Raw genomic sequence first — 21,356 nt, 5'->3', positions numbered from 1 at the left:
GTAAAAATAGCACACTAGTGAGACTTATTCAGTGGAAAATCTCAATCTACAAAAATACGAAGAAATGATTTTTTTTAGTTAGGGGATATCAAAGAGGCTGCGTTCATGATGAGTTTGTTTGTCACTGTGGATGGTATTTCTGTGCACAGGCTAATTAAACTCCCAAATGGGTTCAGTATTGACAAATCCCCAACACCATTGCTCTACTTTTAACGGCACTTAGATATTAAAATATTGATTCTCCCCTGAATCATAACGTAGCCTTTGTTGTTGCACCTAGTAACTTACCTCATAATTTACTCCGGCTATGGATTTTCTGCTGAAAGCCTGCACGTGTCCATATGGTAATTTATACACTTCTAAGCGTAAAAACGAGATAAGAATGATCAGTGATTATGCCTGGGTACTGACATTAAATCACAGAAAGCTATGCCAATTAGAAAACCCATGTCCGCAATTTTACACTGTGTGTTCTTACAAGACTTAGGCAAAGATTAGCTAAATAGATCCAAGAGGCAGCATTTCACTGATTTTATATTCACGTTCACACATTCGCTTGTGTTTTTCGTCCCGGTGCCTTTGATAATAGCAAAAAAGTTACCCTTGAAGAACGCATAGAAATTAACAAAGCATGTAATGTCGGAATTTATTCGAGGAACACATCAAAGTGGCTTGTATCTCTGAACAAATCAGTATTGTTCCAGTCAGATAAGGCTTACTGCCCGAGGAATACAGAATTATCCAAGCCTGCTGAATACAACTTAATTTAAAATACATTTAAGATGCAGCCTTTTCAAATCCCTATTATATTATCTTTAAAACATGGCTATTCAAAATTTTGACATTTCAAAAGTAAGTAACAAACTCTTTTTCCTTTATTCTAGTGAGTTGAGTAAATCACTAATAGCACTCAGATTTCAAGTTGATTTTTTCATTTAAGACCATTCAGGGTTTTGAGGTCACTGTATTCAAAGTATGAAACCCTCCACTATTTTAGATTTCTCCTCCATGTGTAGTTTGTTATGGCAAACAAGCGTTCCTGTTCCAGGTAATTTTGAATAGCATCAACTGAACTCTGGAAATTGAAGCTTTAACTGAAATAGTTTTATTATTATTTATTATTATTATTATTAAAGTCAAAGCATGTACATCTCCATGGAGAGAAGCTGGTGTACCTAGTCCTCAACCAAAAGGCTAATCTGCAGACTACTTTGGCTTTAATTACTTTTTGAAGTAACTTTCTAAGAATTGGGGTTGCACTATCCTTTTATAGGTCACGATGGAACAATTACCTGTCGATGTACTTACCACTTGGACACATAACGCATTACTCCTCACCTCCAGTGGTTGAAGGGCAAATGGCCGCCCAGTGCTCGTAATGTAATGAAGAGGTAGACAGGAGAGGCCAGGCAGGTTAGCTCTGATGTGAGAGCGTCTTTGTCCATTTTGTTTTTTGGCAAATTCTACTCAAGAGAATGAGGTCAATGTGATCCAGCCTGGAGAGTGTGAGAGTGAAGGCAATAGTAATGATTTTATGGAGCTGACTTTCTGTTTTCAGGCAAACACAAAAAATACTTTTTTAGCTAGGTGTAGTAGCAGAGTAGGTGGCCTCCATTTTAGTTTCCTGCATGTGAATTTTAACCAAAAACGTGGTGAAACTGAATGAATGTGAATGGCTTATTGTTGAATTGTATAAGAACAATATAAAACTGTAGTTTATTTGAGATATCTTGTCAACAAACCTGAGATTGTTGTATAACATCAAAATTGATTTCACTGGATAGTAGGGCAATTCAGTCCTGTTTCCCTCATTTAGAATTGTGACTAGGTCAAGTAACCTTGCTCTAGAGTTGTGCTATTCTCTTAACTATTAGAGCTGCAGTGATTTGTTGATGTAATCGACAACATCAAATAGCAAAATATGTTGACGTACGCCACAGGTGCATTCTGAACATCTGCGCTGTATTTCCACACAAAGCACAGCAGTGCATTTGTGAGACACATGCGATAGACCATCAGCAGAGAGTCTTCAGCTCTGGAGCAGGATCGTGGCTGAATAGAACGTGAAAGGAAAAAGGGCTCCTCGTGCTGAAAAGTGAGGCAGACTTCATAGTGCTGCGTGTGCCACAGGCTGTCCACTCTCTCTGCTCACATGTGTTCAAAACTTTGTCCAAAACAAGTTGTCCTTCAGGGAGACTCAGGTTTTTAGCAGAGCTACACATGCAGGTGCTGTTTACATGCACACATAGCCATCGCAGACTGTAGGCTACAGTCATGGTGCCACGGACTGTACAGGCGCAGCACCATGGACTGCACATGGCATGTTGACCCACACACAGATTTCTGTCAGCGGTTCAAATAAACACCCATCGGACACACGCAATCTGACTGTGAGGGGCTGACTGTAACTGTAGTTCTGTATTATAGCAAGCAGCACTGAGCTGTATTAGATATTCTATGGACTATACGCTGAATAGAATGAACAATACATACATCTCAAAGTGTTTATTTAGGCTACAATTTGTGTATTATTTGCATTAAATATTGAAATTAACAACAGCATAGCCTATCTAGCTCATTTTGAGTAGTATTGTATGACCTTGTCTAGAACCCTATACTGTCTTACATGTTATATAGACAAAGTAACATAATCAGCATTGTTTCTATATGACAAAATACACTTTTTGTTGGTGTAACTGATAAAAACAACAGTAAATTGAATGTGTATGCAAAACAAATTGCTCTATAAAACATTAAATTTAATTAACTGACTAATTGAATAATTTGTGAATATGTGTGAATGTGTCATCAAAAATAATCATTACATTAATTTATAAGTCCTATTTACGACATAACTAAAGAAGTAACTAAGGGATATCCAAAATGGTCCACTTGTTTGACCATTTATTAGTTTACTCTTCACTAACAGTCCTTGTACGTGCCTTTTCTCAGAAAAATACTTGATTCTCTTACATGGAACAAGATTTTCAAATTTTTTGGCCGCTACGGTGTCAAGAACTGACTCACCTTGGAAGGCAGAATGTCTTGCTTGTTTATCAGTAAGGGCCTTTCAAAGATGCCAGGTTACCATCTGATGGGAAAATTGCTGCCAGCTGCCACCTTTATTTATATTTCCTTGCAGTGAATGCACATGTTGCTTGAAGCTTGCATACACAGCCATAGGGAGAGATACTGTAGTGTGTACCATGTGCAGTTACAATAGTATTAGGCTACAAAAAGGGTTATTTTGCGGTTTAAAAGATGTGTTAAAGTATTGTTGATGACATATGACTTACCTGGTTCCACATGTACACATTTGTAGCTCCATGGAAAGAATAGCTATTTTTTCTTAGTACTGCTTATTCAGAGATTCTTATAATAGGCATTGTCTCTTATTCGATTGGTCAGACAGAGTGCATTGTCTTGCACTATGTAACTTTTCTGGTAGACAGCTGCTTGTTTCCATGGAGATAGTATTGTGTTGCCTGAAATGTTCAACAGTATGATGTTAAACTTATTTATCATCATGGAGGCAATGAAGTGATGTCACCAGGTTGTTACAGGTCAGATCTGTGAGAGGTTACACAGTGCATCTTTAATATGAAACACTCAAGTTGGAAAGAACAGGTTCCCCAAAATCTCCTTTTGCAAGCAGCATCCTCAAAGCCTAGCCCTATCTCTGCAGTAGGCAGCGTTTTTCCCCTTATTGAAGCTAATAGCAGTTGGTGTCACTCGCTTTCCGAACGCTTTCAAATATGTCAAATGTTTCCGACTTCAAAGTGGGGCATTAGCGGAGCAACAATCCAATGGTCTTAATACAGCTTTGATCAGGGATTTGCCTTGCATGTTGTTATTCCACGCTCACTTTGTTACCTCTATAGATTTTGACTCAAGCAAATTCTTATTGCATCGACAAATTTGCAAGTGGCAGATATCAGGCACATCAAGAATTACTGACAAATATGAGCCACAACTAACTTACACGTGGGTTTGATGGAAGATGATAAAGTCTGTGAGAGGTGTCTTGGGTAATGCTTCGACAACTAGAAGTCCAGGAGTTATTTGTTCAGGGCTTGCAGTTGGCACTCAGGTCATCATTCATCATGGTAAAGAAGAGTTGAAGAATTGAATGTTTCTGCCCACACAGTCCATTTCTGTGGTGTATTTGGTTCACCTGCACTTTCATCACTTTCACCTCCCAAGCTATGTCTTGTTCTGGCTGGCATTTGAAGTTTAGTTCTATGTTTTTGCATAATAAAATACATTTTGAAGACTATTTTTGAACTGAAGTTGTACTTTGGACTTTTGTGAAAGTCTTTTACTGAAAATTGACCTCTCTGCCATAATGAAAATCCTCAAGTAAAGCTCTGGCAATTTTCTTTTCAGGGATACTAGGATTACACTGTTCATACGCAGGACCTACACTTCATAAAATCTTTGCGGTACCACACTGCGCTACTATAATAAGTACACCTTAATTATCCTTAATAAACAATGAGCATAGAGTTAAGGGTTAGTAAATGGTTAGAATTAGGAGTAAGGATATTTATTAAAGATGATCTAATACAATCTTATAGTTCTTTCCCTTGTCATTTTCCTTCTCGAAGTTACATTTAGTATGATTCATGCTATGAGTAATCTTTATACTCCTGTATCTAACACGTCAACATTCCACCCCCGTTTTCGCCGCCACCTGTATATACCCACTGCTTTGCACTTACTTCGCTTAGTAATTCAATTTTGTACAGCCATATTACTTAACAATGCCACATTATGTACTGAAAGCCCAAAATATAGTAACATTGTCTGCACATACGTAGAGGATTCAGCAGCATTGCATGGTCATTTTGGTACAAATGAGAAAAAAATCCACTACTCGCTACTGTGATCTGCAGCTATCCATAGTAGGTGCCAACAACTGTGTCGCTCTTTGTTGTGATGGTGTTTACGGCGACGCCAGCTCCCACCAGGCACCTTAGTTATTAACGCTGAATAATAAAGTGTTTGTTTATTATGATGTAAGTCTGAGTTCATGTTTTATTAAGGCTTTTAAAAGGGTAGTTATTATAAAGTTTTGCCACATTTTCTGTTGATCTCACTGTCTAAATTAGGTTTCTCAAGTCTAGGGGGGTGCTTGGGAGCAAAAGTTTCATTGTTTGGCTTTAATGTTGTTATTGAGCCAGTCCCAAATGTACTGTAGATACCATTATCTTGACCTTTAGTGTTCAAACAGGTCTGTGTTAGTTAGAAAATGTTCTATTGTTCGTACCAGTCCACAGCCTCCAGGGTTCTTATATAATCCAGTCCACATGACGAGGTAGCCATAAGTCCATAGAGTTATGTGCTCTCGCTCTGGGGCAGGCTCCACAAGTAAATAATCCAATGCTAAGGCTACAAGTAGAATAAACAGGTTTACAGCTTGTTATAAAAATGCATTGGGTCACTGCCGTTATTCTTTGAGGACAACTGTGGAAGGTTTAATTCATGAGTGTGTGTGTTATGAGAAAAGTAAATTATGCACGATTAGCTTGGGGACAGCTTTGATTGACAAATGGGTGGACCGGAGCCCTGTCACTAAGTCTGGCAGCTGACAGCCTCATGAACTGGACTGTCAGAATGTCTGTTTATTGAGTAATGCAGACCGTTTTAGTTCGGCTCGGCGACTCTTGCTGTTGTTTGGTTATCCCAAAATAAATATTTAAATGTCAACATCAATACGTGGTATTTAAGCTTCTTATGCATTGCTTACCGTCTGATACCTGTATTTGAGTAATCTCTTAGATGCAGAGAAAGTTTAGATTTTTGTGATTTTAAAAAGTGCAATCTCCAAAAAATAATGAAAAAAAACCAAACTTAAAATATATTGAAAGTCGTTGTTACTCTGAAATGTATTGCAATTGTTGAAAAAATGCAAGTAGGCTGGGTTTTAGACAAAGTTTTGGAAAAAGTTAGTATTTATGCTTTTAGGGATTTTACAAATGAACAGGATATTAGTACACTATATTAGTACACTAAACTTTTAAAAGTCCATGATCTCCTGATTGGTATGACAGTGAAAGAAATACATCTCTATGCAAGAATGAGGATAGTTATTAAAACACACATTATGCAAAATCAAATTGCTTGCCAAAAGAAATAAAATCTTGCTGAGTTATTAAAGGTTTTAGAAACACAAGAATTTTACATATTATGCCAATTAAACCTGGAATGGACCCAGGCAACTTTGAACATGGGATTAAGCAGGTTTCATTCACTCTGGTCTCACAGGAAGACAAATACTTTTAGAAGAACAAAGAGCACAGCCTACACAAGGCCTTATCACCCAGAGCAGCTACAGCATGCACAATGGGACAAAAAACTCTCTTAAGAACAAATTTATCAGCCCTCATACACAATATACATGTATTAGCATAGAGATCTGGTGTTTCCTCCTTTCTGCCAGTGTTTTAAAAGTGAGACACCACTTTAAAGTTTTTAAAAGTCTGTAGAAGTTTTGTTGTTATTATAAATGGCATTTTTAATCAACTTTATACAAGTAACAAGCTCAGTTTCCCATTTTAAACGCAGCCATCCCTTAAAACCTAAATGTCCGATTAAAAGTAAGCCTGCCAAGCTACATGACATGACCATTTAACTACATATTGCAATGTAAAAATCTGACTGACTATGACTGAAGGCTCTCTGTGGTGCCACTTTGTACATGAACAGCAACAGCACATTCTGTTTCTTTGACCTGTTAATAGAAATAGCCATAACAATTGTTTCTTTCCTCTTGGCCATCTGAGTCACAGGGTGCTACTGTTGAAGTGTGACATACAACTCTCTCTCTCTCTCTCTCTCTCTCTCTCTCTCTCTCTCTCTCTCTCTCTCTCTCTCTCTCTCTCTCTTTCTCTGTCTCTCTCTTTCACACTCCTGTTTCGCTCACTGCATTTTGCTGTGTTCCTGTCTTGGTTTGGCCCCAATAATTGTCTGTCTTCCTTCCTTTGGGTCTCTTCCTCTTCTTGCTCCCTCCTTCGCTGGCTAGGTCGCATATTCCCCCTCCCTCCCCCCTCTCTCTCTTTTTCTCTCTCTCCTTGCGCTCTCTCTCCTCTCCTTTCTCCCTCTCTGTCTCTCTCTCTCTCCGTGTCAGCCCGCCACAGCAGCAGCCGCAACAGCGCTAGTAGCTGACTGTAGCCAGCTTTCAGTCACTCGCACGCTGCAGTCTGCCCAGTCTGTTTACAATGACTGCACGGGCTGGAAAGAAGGAATTGCACAGCTGAAGAAAACCAGTGCTGTACGGGGGGGAATAATATCCTTGGACTAACTCTTAACTGGGGAGCGGGATACGTCTCAGGACTCATTAAGTGGAAAGAAGAAGACATAACATCCCCTGCTTTTCCCCTTGCTTCTTATTTCCACTCTTTTTGACTCACTTGCTCAACGCTATCAGGACTGCGTGCACCAAAACCAAGTAAGTAGACTACTTCCTTCTGCTGTAAATGTCTGACTCTTTACTCCGCGTGCCACTTTTGGAAAAAAAAATGTGTGTGTGTGTGTATATATACATATATATAAATATATATATATAGTCTGCAATAATTTGTGGTCATGTTTGCATGTCAGTGCAAATGGCAAGTCATAGCATCTCTAATGACTTAATTAGGCCAATTTGTAAAGCCCGATTTCTTGCAGGGGAGTGGGGGTGTTCGTGCAGACACGGCTGACCTCCCCGTGCAGTAAATCTTTCCATATTCATAAATGTTTGCCAGCTGTCTGTATGCAGCCGGTGCCCGGACTGTCTCAGCTGCCACTTGTTTGAAATGTCATTGGTGTAGCTTGGAGATGAATGTCCTGTCTTCCAGGTATCCTCTGCAGCAACACAATGGGAATTTTCAAATACAAAGTGGTCTTGTTAAAACAGTCACTTTAGATTAAGTTAGGCTGCAGGCTACAAGGAAAAAAAACATGCATCTCAAGATTGCATTAACCAATTCAAATGGCAATATGTAAACTGGCGGAGTTGAATGCATGTGGAAAGTGTAGACTTCAATCAATACATTAATCTTGCATTACTAAACATTTAGTTTAGTAACACTAAACTAAATCTGAGGCTGAGGTTCTCAACCAGAAAAAGCTGGCTTGCTCTCTCCAGGTGGGTGGAGACTCTCTACCCCAATTGGAGGAGTTCAAGTATTCCGGGGTCTTGTTCACAAGTGAGGTAAGGATGGAGTGTGAGAATGACAGACGGATTGGTGTAGCCTCTGCAGTGATGCAGTCGCTGTATCGGACTGTTGTTGTGATGAAGGAGTTGAGTCGCAAGGCAAAGATCTTGATTTACCGGTCAATCTACGTCCCTACCTCACCCGTGGTCATGAGTTTTGGGTAGTGACCAAAAGGACAAGATCACAGATACAAGCAGTTAAAATGAGTTTGCTTCACAGAGTGACTGCTCACTCCCTTAGAGATAGAGTAAAGAACCCAGAGCTCGGAGTAGAGCCGCTGCCCCTCCATATTGAGAGGAGCCAGCTGCGGTGGCTCAGGCATCCGTGGATGCCACCTCGATGCCTCCCTGGAGAGGTGTTCTGGGCACATCCCACTGGGAGGAGGCCCTGGAGAAAGCCCAGGACACGCTGGAGGGACTATGTCTCTCGGGTGGCCTGGGAACGCCTCGGGATCCTTCTGGAAGAGCTGGAGAAAGTGTGTCTTGAAAGCTGCTCAGACTCCTGCCTCCGTGACCCAACCCCGGATAAAGCAGAAGAAACTGCGCAACGCCTTGTAAGACAGAATTATTATAAAAATAAGGCTGTGTCAATTAAGTATAGCCATCTCGTATGGTAATGTCAGTGACTATTACCCCGTCTTGCAATTGTACATAATTGTTGTTGTTTTTTTTTGTTTTTTTTTAAAGTTTTTCCAAAAACACAGAAAATGGGTTAAGAAACATGCACATGCCACCCAGTCACGCCATTTCTTCTTGGCAGAGTTAGACTAATGCAATCTTTATCAAGCCAATAAACTATTAATCGGCTATCACTCACATTGCATCATCTCCTGATTGAAATACGTTGCAGAAACTAAACAAGTTAAAGATACCATTAAAAGCTCATTAGGACCTAGAAAACAAGGGGTATTTCTGCAATTACTTCTCACAATATTGCAAGAAATATACTTAGAGGTTAAATATTGCTACTGTATCGTGAAATCACTGCACCCTTTGCAGATAAAGCTACCGATGTTAACACAGAAACTATACATTTGCAAAATCTTGTGCAAAACTTATCACAAGACCAACATGCAGCGTGCTCAAAGCTGATAGCAACAACATACCATCACAGCGTGTACGTATGTGCGAGAGTGCAGAACGAATCGGCAAAGACAGATAGTCCAGGTTGGAGATAGTGAGTGAGCGTGTCTGTGTGTCTCGCTGTCACCCCGGGTGTGCAGAAAATCAATAGATCTACAGCTCTGCTCGGACCGTTTACCTCTGCCAAGTGATGACCAACCCAAGCCTTCAGAGCTCCCACAGACCGGTGCTGCAATTGCCTAGAGCTCTCCATGGGCTTCTTCAATCTCCCTCACAAGTGCTCCATGTGCCAGTCCTCTCATGTTTCTGCCTCACTTAAAAGGTTTAACTGTAGGTATAGGTGCTTGTGCTGGAATAAAACATCTCTCTAGGCCTTGTTTGTTTACCAAGGAATTGAGATAAAGGGCATACGTGAAATATGTGTTTAGTTGCTGCAATCAGAACCAAAACCAGAGCTAGAACTATATGAGGAAGGGAGGTAAATGCTCTCACCTGCAGGTATCTGTAAATCACTACTTAGTTGAATATATGGCAGATATGAGTTTATTTCTCCTAAATATTAAAACCAGTGGTTGCCATTGGTGTAGTGGTTTATGTCTTTGCACATATGTGAATGTCACCACATCCTCCTCAACAGTTTATCGAATGTCTCTACCCTCTCTCTTCCCAATTTATGCTACAACCTGTCCTATTAAGCCTTTGGGCCAGAAAAGCTTTTGAAAGTAAAAAAAAAAAAATCCAACAACAAAATACTGGATTTGCCAAAGTAACTTCAGTTTGGTTAATTGTAATTGCCCAACTTCGAATTTAAAATGCTATAAATTATTTAAAATGCATGAATTAATTAGATGAGCAAACTTGGTGCAGCTATCGATAATAAGGTTAAAGCCAGTGTTTGTGCAAAGAGCTGCAAAGCCAATGTAACTTAATAGCAGAGAATTCCATGGATCAAAATCCCTCGTGGCTGGACTCATTATCTTTGCCCACAACCGTATCCCCAATAGTTTTATTCTTGACCCCTCCCGTAACCTTTTCTTCATGTAAATCCTCACCTCATCACTGCTTTGGCTGAAGAATCACACCACCAACCCCATACATCAAAAGTTCCTGCAGCGGCGCTCGTAGCAGCATGGTGCGTGAGTCAGGGGAGCGCGTCGGTGCCAAGACGGATAGACGGAGCGCGTGAGAGCAGAACAGAGCAAGAGCGTCATAATCAATCCTCCATGATCCTGGAAGAGCATCGTTTGTCTTCTTTCTTCCTCCCGCTATCGGCCCCCCATCTCTGGCTCATTCCACCGCGCTGCAGCCACTTTGATCTCACGTAAAGGGGAGATGTCTCAGGAGAGCTTCATTACTTTTAGAGCCTTCATCGTGAGGGGCCATAAAAAGATGCTAAGGAATGGATTTCTAAGAACATTTAGCAGGCACGGGATGGGGGCGGGCGAGTAATAGATACGCGGGGATATAGGGTTCTGCCTCTGCAAGCGATTGGGTCCAGCGCCCGAGGTTGAGGGTTATAAGGCCAGACCGGGGAGGCTCGTCATGACTCAGAATTAGCAGGAAGACGCGACTGTGTTATGACCGAGCTAGGCTTGACTCAGGGCGGTAACAAAAACCAGGATGTAAAATAGTGAAAGGTGATAATATCATTAACAGGAATATACCAGATAAGATAAGTTAGCTGAACTATATGCACAAAAGGTAAGGCTCCAAACAAAACGTGCAAGAACTTTAACTAAAAAAACAAAACAATGATTTAACAAATGGCTAAAACAGGAGTCGCAGTTTAAACTAGAGACACATTAGAACAAAACAAACGAGTACCTCTTTAACCGAGTCAAGCACTGAGACTTGACAGAGACATTTAGGAATGACACAAAATGGCTTCCTGGCTACAAAGACCAGCAGTCCATAATAGCAGGGGAGCAGTCCTTAAATACAGGTGTGTTAAGGTCCCGCACCAATCAAGGACAGGGGAGCAGCAGGAAGCCTTTGCCAATCAGGGGCAGTGCTTGAAAGGAGTCCACTGTTTACATGTCCCACAGCAGGTTCATATGTGTGGAAAAAAAACACAGGTTTCACACACACATGCACAACAAACAGAGGGGATCTTGAAAGCCTGGTGTTGTAACAATGAGTAGCATGACCTTCAAGAGATCCAAGCACTGCTGTTCAATTGACAGGGAATCGCTTCAGTATTGCACAAGTAATGGTTTATTTTCTACTTTTTGTTTAGTAAAACCAGAGCTTCGTAGGATTACCAACATTGTTCTTGCGTTAGTGTCTCATCGTTTTAAAAAGGCAAATAGAAGCAAAATTAAAGCCGCAAGCGGCATCGAACGGCCCTCGCGGGCCGTGCTTCGCACTAGGCCGACCCGCACTCCCTGTGGGTGGCGCTGACGCGCCACTTGTCCCTTCTTTATTGCGGCTTTGGACTCCGTTTGGCACCAAACAAGTGAAAAGACATCGGAAGTGCTGATGCACAAAATGGCAAAATTTGGGTTTTTCCAGGCATCGCCATGGCAACACCGTGCAAAATACAAACTTGGCCCCCCGGACTTTTTTGACGGGGACAACCTGAAGAATCACTGTGCCAAATTTTATGTTCGTCGTTGACGAAAATAAGTCGTTATAAGACTTTGAAATGTACGAAAATTTAGAAATTTTCCCATTAGGATAACATGGGCGCTTTCGCGCATCGCCATGGCAACCCAGTGAAAAATATGACATGGGTCTGATTGGCTTTTTTGATCAGGATGACATGAAAAGTCATGGTGCCAAATTTCACATTATTCCATGAAACTAATATTTTTCCCATGAATGGGAAAAATTGGGAGGTTTCCCATTAGGATAACATTGGCATTTTGGCGCATCGCCATGGCAACATGGTGCAAAAGACGACATAGGTCTGATTGACTTTATTGATTGGGATGACCCAATGGAATTTTGTGTCAAATTTGGTAACATTTGGGAAAACTAAATTTTCGGCCTTCCATGCAAATTTATTAGATGTTCTGTAGGGGGCGCTATCGCGCCAATTTAGTTTCTGTCACAATGAGTAGCTTTAGGCCCGAAAGTTTTACAACTGATTCGAATTTGAGCCAAATCGGACTTTGCATGCGCAAACGGGAGCAAATCTTGAAATTTGAAAATTGCAAAAATTCCGATGGAAATTTGCGGCTTCGCCGCACGGAAACCGTAAAAGGCATCATCATGAATTGGATAACTTTTGATGCCCCACTTGTCTAGATGATGTACAGTGATTTTCAGCCCTGCAGGTGAAGCGCCTTCAGAGGAGTTGACGAAAATGTGACGTCAGCGAAAACGCTGACTCGGCATTTTGGAATTTTCAATCCAAGATGGCCGACTTCCGGTATGTCAGGTGACGTGGCCATAATAATCTTTTTTGTTTGGCATCATTTGAAGAATGCGTGTACCAAATTTCGTGGCTGTATGAGAAAGTTGACGTCGACGTCTCCCATTGACACCCGAAAATTTGACTTTTGCAGGGGGCGCTGTCGCGCCATTTTTTTATGCCCAATAATGCACCACATAAAAAAATAAATTTTTCGGCAGACCTGAATTTTGGGCAAAATTTGGTGAGTTTTTGAATATGTTCAGGGGGTCAAATTACTGCTCAAAGAGCAGATGAAAGAAGAAATAAAAATAATTAAAGCCGCAAGCGGCATCGAACGGCCCTCGCGGGCCGTGCTTCGCACTCGGCCGACCCGGCACTCCCTGTGGGTGGCGCTAACGCGCCACTTGTCCCTTTTTTATTGCGGCTTTGGGCTGCACTCTTCACCAAACAAGTCAATTTGTGCTGATGCACAAAATGCAACAACATGGGTTTTCCAGGCATCGCCATGGCAACACCGTGCAAAATACAAACTTGGCCCCCTGGACTTTTTTGACGGGGACAACCTGAAGAATCACTGTGCAAAATTTTATGTCCGTCGTTGACGGTAATAAGTCGTTATAAGACTTTGAAATGTACGAAAATTTGGAAATTTTCCCATTAGGATAACATGGGCGCTTTCGCGCATCGCCATGGCAACCCAGTGAAAAATATGACAAGGGTCTGATTGACTTTTTTGATCAGGATGACATGAGGAGTCATGGTGCCAAATTTCACATTATTCCATGAAACTAATATTTTTCCCATGAATGGGAAAAATTGAGAGGATTCCCATTAGGATAACATTGGCAGTTTGGCGCATCGCCATGGCAACACGGTGCAAAAGACGACATAGGTCTGATTGGCTTTATTGATTGGGATGACCCAATGGAATTTTGTGTCAAATTTGGTAACATTTGGGAAAACTAAATTTTTGGCCTTCCATACAAATATATTAGATGTTCTGTAGGGGGCGCTATCGCGCCAATTTAGTTTCTGTCATAATGAGTAGCTTTAGGCCCATAAGTTTTACAACTGATTTGAATTTGAGCCAAATCGGACTTTGCATGCGCAAACGGGAGGAAATTTTGACTTTTGAAAATTGCAAAAATTCCGATGGAATTTTGCGGCTTCGCCGCACGGAAACCGTAATAGGGATCATCATGAATTGGATAACTTTTGATGCCCCACTTGTCTAGATGATGTACAGTGAATTTCAGCCTTGCAGGTGAAGCGCCTTCAGAGGAGTTGACGTAAATGCGAGGTCAGCGAAAACGCTGACTCGGCGTTTTGGAATTTTCAATCCAAGATGGCCGACTTCCGGTGCATCAGGGGGCGTGGCCATAATAATCTTTTTTATTTGGCATCACTTGAGGAATGCGTGTACCGAATTTGGTGGCTGTATGAAAAAGTTGATGTTGACATCTCCCATTGACGCTCGAAAATTTGACTTTTGCAGAGGGCGCTGTCGCGCCATTTTTTTATGCCCAATGATGCACCACATAAAAAAATAAATTTTTCAGCAGACCTGAATTGTGGGCAAAATTTGGTGAGTTTTTGAATATGTTCAGGGGGTCAAATTCCTACTCAAAGAGCAGATGAAAGAAGAAATTAAAGCCGCAAGCGGCATCGAACGGCCCTCGCGGGCCGTGCTTCGCACTCGGCCGACCCCGCACTCCCTGTGGGTGGCGCTAACGCGCCACTTGTCCCTTCTTTATTGCGGCTTTGGACTGCACTCTTCACCAAACAAGTCAAAACACATGTGAAGTGCTGATGCACAAAATGCAAAAACATGGGTTTTCCAGGCATCGCCATGGCAACACCGTGCAAAATACAAACTTGGCCCGTCGGACTTTTTTGACGGGGACGACCTGAAGAATCACCGTGGCAAATTTTTTGTTCGTCGTTGACGATAATAAGTCGTTATTAGACTTTGAAATGTACGAAAATATGAAAATTTTCCCATTAGGATAACATGGGCGCTCTCGCGCATCGCCATGGCAACCCAGTGAAAAATATGACATGGGTCTGATTGACTTTTTTGATCAGGATGACATGAGGAGTCATGGTGCCAAATTTCACATTATTCCATGAAACTAATATTTTTCCCATGAATGGGAAAAATTGGGAGGTTTCCCATTAGGATAACATTGGCAGTTTGGCGCATCGCCATGGCAACACGGTGCAAAAGACGACATAGGTCTGATTGACTTTATTGATTGGGATGACCCAAAGGAATTTTGTGTCAAATTTGGTAACATTTGGGAAAACTAAATTTTCGGCCTTCCATACAAATTTATTAGATGTTCTGTAGGGGGCGCTATCGCGCCAATTTAGTTTCTGTCATAATGAGTAGCTTTAGGCCCATAAGTTTTACAACTTATTTGAATTTGAGCCAAATCGGACTTTGCATGCGCAAACGGGAGCAAATTTTGAAATTTGAAAATTGCAAAAATTCCGATGGAATTTTGCGGCTTCGCCGCACGGAAACCGTAAAAGGGATCATCATAAATTGGATAACTTTAGATGCCCCACTTGTCTAGATGACGTACAGTGAATTTCAGCCCTGCAGGTGAAGCGCCTTCAGAGGAGTTGACAAAAATGCGACATCAGCGAAAACGCTGACTCGGCATTTTGGAATTTTCAATCCAAGATGGCCAACTTCCGGTGCGTCAGAGGGCGTGGCCACAATAATATTTTTTGTTTGGCATCTCTTGAAGAATGCATGTACCGAATTTCGTGGCTGTATGAAAAAGTTGACGTTGACGTCTCCCATTGACGTCAAAAATTTGACTTTTGCAGGGGGCGCTGTCGCGCCATTTTTTTATGCCCAATGACGCACCACATAAAAAAATAAATTTTTCACCAGACCTGAATTATGGGCAAAATTTGGTGAGTTTTGGAATATGTTCAGGGGGTGAAATTCCTGCTCAAAGAGCAGAAGAAAGAAGAAATAAAAAAAAAAAAAAAAAAAAAAATAATAAAAATAATAATAATTTTAGCAAAAACAATATATCCGATAACATTACAATGACATATTATACGTTTTTTGAAAGCTCTCGACTTTCCCCACGTCACCGTGGGGTCAATGACGAATGACGAGCGCTAACGCGCTCGTCATTCGCCATGACGTCGGGGTCCGCCATTGACCTCCCATTGACTTCCATTCATTTTAGCAGTAACAAGTATGGCCCATGCCTGCGGCATGGGGGCTTGGATAGGGCTCGATGCCAGGAGTGTGTTTGGGGACATTAGCGCTTCGCGCTGCATCAGCGTCAACATTGAGTCAATGGGCTTCGCCCATTGACTCAATGTTGACGCTGACATGCTAGCAAGAACAAATATGTATGTCCCATGCCTACGGCATGGGTTGCTGGGATACAGGAGTCTGTGCAGGGGGGGACGACTCCTGCTATTCACTTCTGTTGACGCATGTCAGCGTCAACATCGAGTCAATGGGCTTCGCCCATTGACTCGATGTTGACGCTGACATGCTAGCAACAACAAATATGCAAACCCATGCCTACGGCATGGGTTGCTAGGACACAGGAGTCTGTGTAAGGTCGCGGTGCTGCCACGAAGTTGCGCGCTTCGCGCGCAACTTCGTGAAGACAGTCTGCAACGATGAGTGCTTCGCACTCATCGTTGCGGAAGCAATAGGCCCTACGCCCTGTAGGGGCTCGGGCCTAATGAAATGCCTGTTTTCATTATGTTATTTCTGTAAAAGTGGAACATTACTAGCACTTTGTATATCCCTTATATTCTTGGAAAATGTGATTGTGCCTTTTTTGGAAGATTGGCAGTTCCCACAGTATTGAAATTCTCAACACAGACACACACTGTCCCTGCTTGACAATGGTGGATGTCTTTAAAAAAAAAAAAATCAGTTTCAGGTGTAAATTCTCCACCTATTGAAATATGTAATTGTGTTGTATTACGCTCACAAAAATGAACTGAAAACCTTTGTACTGACCACTTGTGGCTGGAGTTGGTGTTACTCTACTATTGTGCCAATTTGCAATACTTGTCATTTTAGCTTAGTTTTGTCTTTATTTAATCGCTAGTCTCCATTTGCAGAAGTAAGAACAATTCACGCTGTCAACTCTCTGACCCAAACACACTTAAACAATATCAACATGAGCATTAGGTACAAAATCGTGATTAAGCTTCATGTTAAAAATAACGTAGTATTTCTATATTTCACTGCTCTGTATAAGTTTAATTCATTCATTCTGTATAATCTTTATGCGTATCTTTAAGCCGTTTATGCGTATTCTCATGTTGTTCAGGCTTATTAAAAACCACTGCCCTTACAACAAATTTAAAAACGTTTTTTTCTCTACAGTTACATTTGTACATCGTTTTTTCCAGTTATTTTGCATTGAGCGTAAGTGTTAACTTGTTGACCTTGTGGGACTTGTTTCTTTTCGTTTTCCTTCCCATGCATTCATAATAGAGATTGTTCAGGTTGTATGTAAGTGTACGGGGTTCAAATGGGGTGCGGAGGGAGGAAGTGACGGAGAGAAGGTCAGCAGACAGGATGGCCTTTTTCATCTGATATGTGGGTAAGAGAGAGAGGGAGGATGAGGTGGCAAAAGGAGGAGGAAACTAGATTAGGAGTAAAGTGGAGCCGAAAAAGCTAAACAACATGATACGGATTCTGAAAGGCGGACAATAAGTCTTTATAACTGTTACTAACAAAACAGTAGTGATGATATTGTGACACGTAGTTGATTAAAGTGAATATAACACACTGTACTTAATGTCATTCACTACAGATGGAAAGTAGCAATTTAGCTGTAATGTGTTTTTTATGAGCTTTATGTCTCTGTACATTGTCCCTCCAAATAAACTAGACTAAAACCAAACTAATTCAGCTCTGTAGTTTTTTAGACGATAAACCTAACTCAAATAGTAATTAAATTTTAATGTTACGTGCCAACATATGATATTTTTTTGCTATTTTTTTCAGTTTGGTTGTTTGAAAATGTGCATATTGAAACATATAAAGAGTCACAGAATACAGGCTAATTAAGTAAATTATTCAAAACGTTGCCTTTAACTTTAGTTTCACGGAGCCACTACACCTTTAATAAAGCTTGAACTATTTATGTTGTCTGTACCACAGTTTGGACACTCCTGCTTTATTAACCTTACTTCTCTCTCTAATTAGCAATCTCGGAAAGCCAGCACAACATCAAGTTTATATACCCGGATAATACATGTTTCTGTTACACCGCCAACATTATTAAATTATTCTGAAATGTAGACCTTAAATGGAAGGCAATTACGCATGAAGCCAGTGTGGACTCAAATCTAATTATGCTGCTGATATGTTGGCTTTAATTAAACCTCCTAAAGATATTAAACAAAAATGTAACATTAACAGTGTTTGCAACTCTAAACCAAATCATGTATTCTTCAGAGGGTAGAGCAGAAGTTAAAGTAATATCCTCAATGTTTTTTTGTTTTTTTATTTTTAATTTGAAGCTGTAACCTCTGATTTAGCCAGATTCTTGAAGTAAATAATGGAGCTACAAAAAAAAAAAAAAAAAAAAAAAAAAAAAAAAAAATCCGTCTGCTTGTCTCCATGGAGCTGTTATTGTATTGCTTGGAATGGTTCATAGTATGGCGTTAAACCTACCTCCATGCAGACAGATGACACCACTTCACCACACCACTACCAGGCCGAGTGACAGGTCAGATCGGTGGAGAGGCGACCCTTTAAGTGCTTATTAGATGAACAAACCCGTCAAAGTAATAACATCTCCATGGAGACATACAAGTGCTGGGCCAGCTTCAGTGAAACGATAGCAACAACATTTAGCTTTTTACGCACTCCTTTTGCGCATCTTTGTGTTGGTTTAGCAGCTTGATGTTTAATTAAATAAATGAGCTGTAAATTATGGTATGGTTATGAAGTTTTTGCTTAACGTGAACCACCTCCAACCACCATTAGCAGCTCTCAGTTACACAGGTTACCAAACAGTTTTCTGCTGTTTTAGGGTTGGTTTTGTGGTTCCTAAAACTTACCTTTCAGAAAATTGCTACTTATAATGACTTGTTTAGCTCTGAATAATCTTGTGAATAATCTTTCATTAATATTGTGTCAGACAGATTGATGTGAGTCGTTTGTATGCAGAGCGCAATGGGCCTTTCATTACAGGGGTGGTTCTTTGTGTTTCTGCCAACAGATATTATAATACTCCCTACAACAGTGACTCTACAACAAGAACACGTATCTAGATGGATTCAACTTTGAACCATGACTGTAGAACATGTTTTAGGATAAATTGTGAGCCCCACCTGGCAGTCCATGGGTCCAGGATGGTCAATGGTACTTGTTTCCACATGGTTCTTATCTGACAATGTTTCTGATTGGAGGAAATTGTTTGTTCTATCCCTTAGTGGTCAATCAGCAACATGCCCCTTAAATGTTCAGGTAGATTTAACTTGTTTCCAAAAATATGTATGAAAAACAAGGCGCTTTACTAGACAAAACACAAAAAAATGTCAGGTGCACACTGTTTTTGGGTGATGTCTCAACTTTTCTTCTAGTCAACTACATCGTCTTTAATTATGCTATGTGTTTTTTATGTTTTATATGTTTGTTTAATAAAATGTGCTTTAAATGTACTCTTTTTTTTATCCTCAATTGGACTTTGTGCAACTATCCAAGGTAACTTGTGAAAATCCTACTTGGTTCAATACCTGAAGCTAATTTACATTCTTCCACAGTAGCAAAAGTCATCCTTGATTTCATTTTCAGGGGGAAGATAAAAGCTTTGACTGTTGCCCAGCACAAGAGTATGTTTTCCTGTTTGTACGCTCTCTATAGAGGTTTTGTGAAAGGCAAGGACTCGAATAACACAATGGTTTGAGTGTTTTTCTGTTGGCTGTCAGTGTGGGTAGTGTTGGCACGCACACTCGTCTGAGCATTAGTGCAGTGCGGTGGCTTTAATTAAGAGCTGCTCCTGTGCCTCTGAAATATGTGCCATCACCTTTGTACCTGTTGTACCAGCTCTGTGTTTTAGCTTACCTCAGAGCGCACTATGTCCTTGGCCTGCTCCCTCTCTTCTGCCTGCATATGCTGTAGCTCACTGCTGTAGTAATCTGAAATAGTTGGGATGCTTGTTAAATAAGGTTAAAAATGCAAAAAAAACAAACAAACCTTTATTTACAGTTAAGGGTAAGCAGTATATGTAGATAGATACATAGATAGATAATAGAATGTGCATATGACAGGTTTTCATACTTTTATAATTATTAGTTGGTTTGGTTGGATAATACATGTGGTAAATATTTATCATAGTTTTACATCAGTTAAGTGGCAGTTTGTGGAAAACGGTTGAGAAGAAAAGTACAAAAACATTTGTACTTCTACCTATCTCATCAACACGGACAATTCTATCTGACAATTTCTGCTCAAGGATTTTTCTGACAGATTACATTTTCATTTCACCAAATAACTAAATTGTAATTTATTTTTCATTGGTCTAATCATAACTGTTATTATGGTCATGAAAATACCTTTATGTCATATCAGCTGCCCTTGTCCAACCAGGAAGTCAAATTAGAAACTTCACCAAAATTAAAAATCTAGAAAAAACTAGGCAAGGGGCTTTTTTTGTAAACATTGTTAGTGATGTTAACTGTGTTTAGTGGAATGTATAGTCTAACCATAATCATATGCACTTTAATCTATTGATGCTCTTATCTTGCTGTTTGTTTGGTGATTAGTGGTTCAGGCCTGGATTAAGGCATGATGCACCTCATGGTTGTTGTGAAATTGTGGATTTTTGACCTTCACTTTTTATACTTAACTTGAAATGGTACTTCTGGGTATCCCAAAGAACAGACAAGGTTTCTAGTCAAGTCATATTTCTTTGTATAGGACATGTGACCGCTGTGACCAATGGTAGTATAGACGAGGTATAACTCTAAAACAGAGTTCATAGTTGCTGCTACACATTGTTTTAAACTGTCACTATCTCTGCCCTCAGGTTAGAATACTATGTAAGCCTCCATGCCACAACTGCGCAGCATCCTGTCAGTTTAATGTCAAAATATCTCAAGTACCTGCAAAACGGCAGCTTGTTTTCACATTGTGTTTATACTTAATAGCAGTCTTGCCAGTTTCAGTTTGTCTTGAGTGTGTGTTATTGATGGGCTCAGTACTGCCTCTCTGTACATGACCTAGTTGTGGTGCGCTGACACCTCGTTCACATGACGCCTGCAGCAAACCTGTGCTGTCAGTGACGATGGGTGAGGGAAGGGAAGACAAAGTGGGATACTCCAACGTGCATCCAACTGCCTCCGTGACACTGGACAAACAAGGGCAGGAGTCTTTGGGGTTTATAGACCACACAAATATTTTGTTCTTATTGAACAACATTTTCAACAAAACTAAAACAGTTGTATTTAGCAAAGGTCTTTTTCTACCATGGCAACAATGTCTAAAAATGTGTGTTGTTACCTTAAGAGACACAGTTGCACTGTTATGCACTGTCTCCATTGCGTTGCCTGGAATGTTCCATATCATAGCATTAAACTTATCTACCATGCATGAAATTTAAATCTGCTTATAAATTCTGCTTATCAACAGGTTGTCAATGATACTATTTCTGTTACTATGGCGTATTAATTTTGTGGTTTAGAATGAACAATATGTAAAATGTT

General features: G+C 40.5%; 1 protein-coding gene across 5 annotated transcripts in view; it reads left to right on the top strand.

Annotated features, from left to right (window-relative positions):
* inpp4b (inositol polyphosphate-4-phosphatase type II B) overlaps nucleotides 1–21,356 on the top strand; it is a 244,664-nt gene that overhangs the window by 64,191 nt on the left and 159,117 nt on the right. The window contains exon 1 of one of the 5 annotated variants that reach the window (XM_055221568.1): nucleotides 7,184–7,450. The exons of the other annotated variants lie outside the window; for them this stretch is intronic. The gene's annotated coding sequence lies outside the window, so the exon portion shown is untranslated. Of the gene's footprint in view, nucleotides 1–7,183; nucleotides 7,451–21,356 lie in introns of those variants that run through there. 5 annotated transcript variants of the gene reach the window in all.

Source organism: Periophthalmus magnuspinnatus, chromosome 1 (genome assembly GCF_009829125.3).
Source record: "Periophthalmus magnuspinnatus isolate fPerMag1 chromosome 1, fPerMag1.2.pri, whole genome shotgun sequence".
Lineage (NCBI taxonomy): Eukaryota > Metazoa > Chordata > Actinopteri > Gobiiformes > Gobiidae > Periophthalmus > Periophthalmus magnuspinnatus.
Note: the sequence above shows the minus strand (reverse complement) of the source record. Positions and strands in the feature narration are given on the sequence as shown.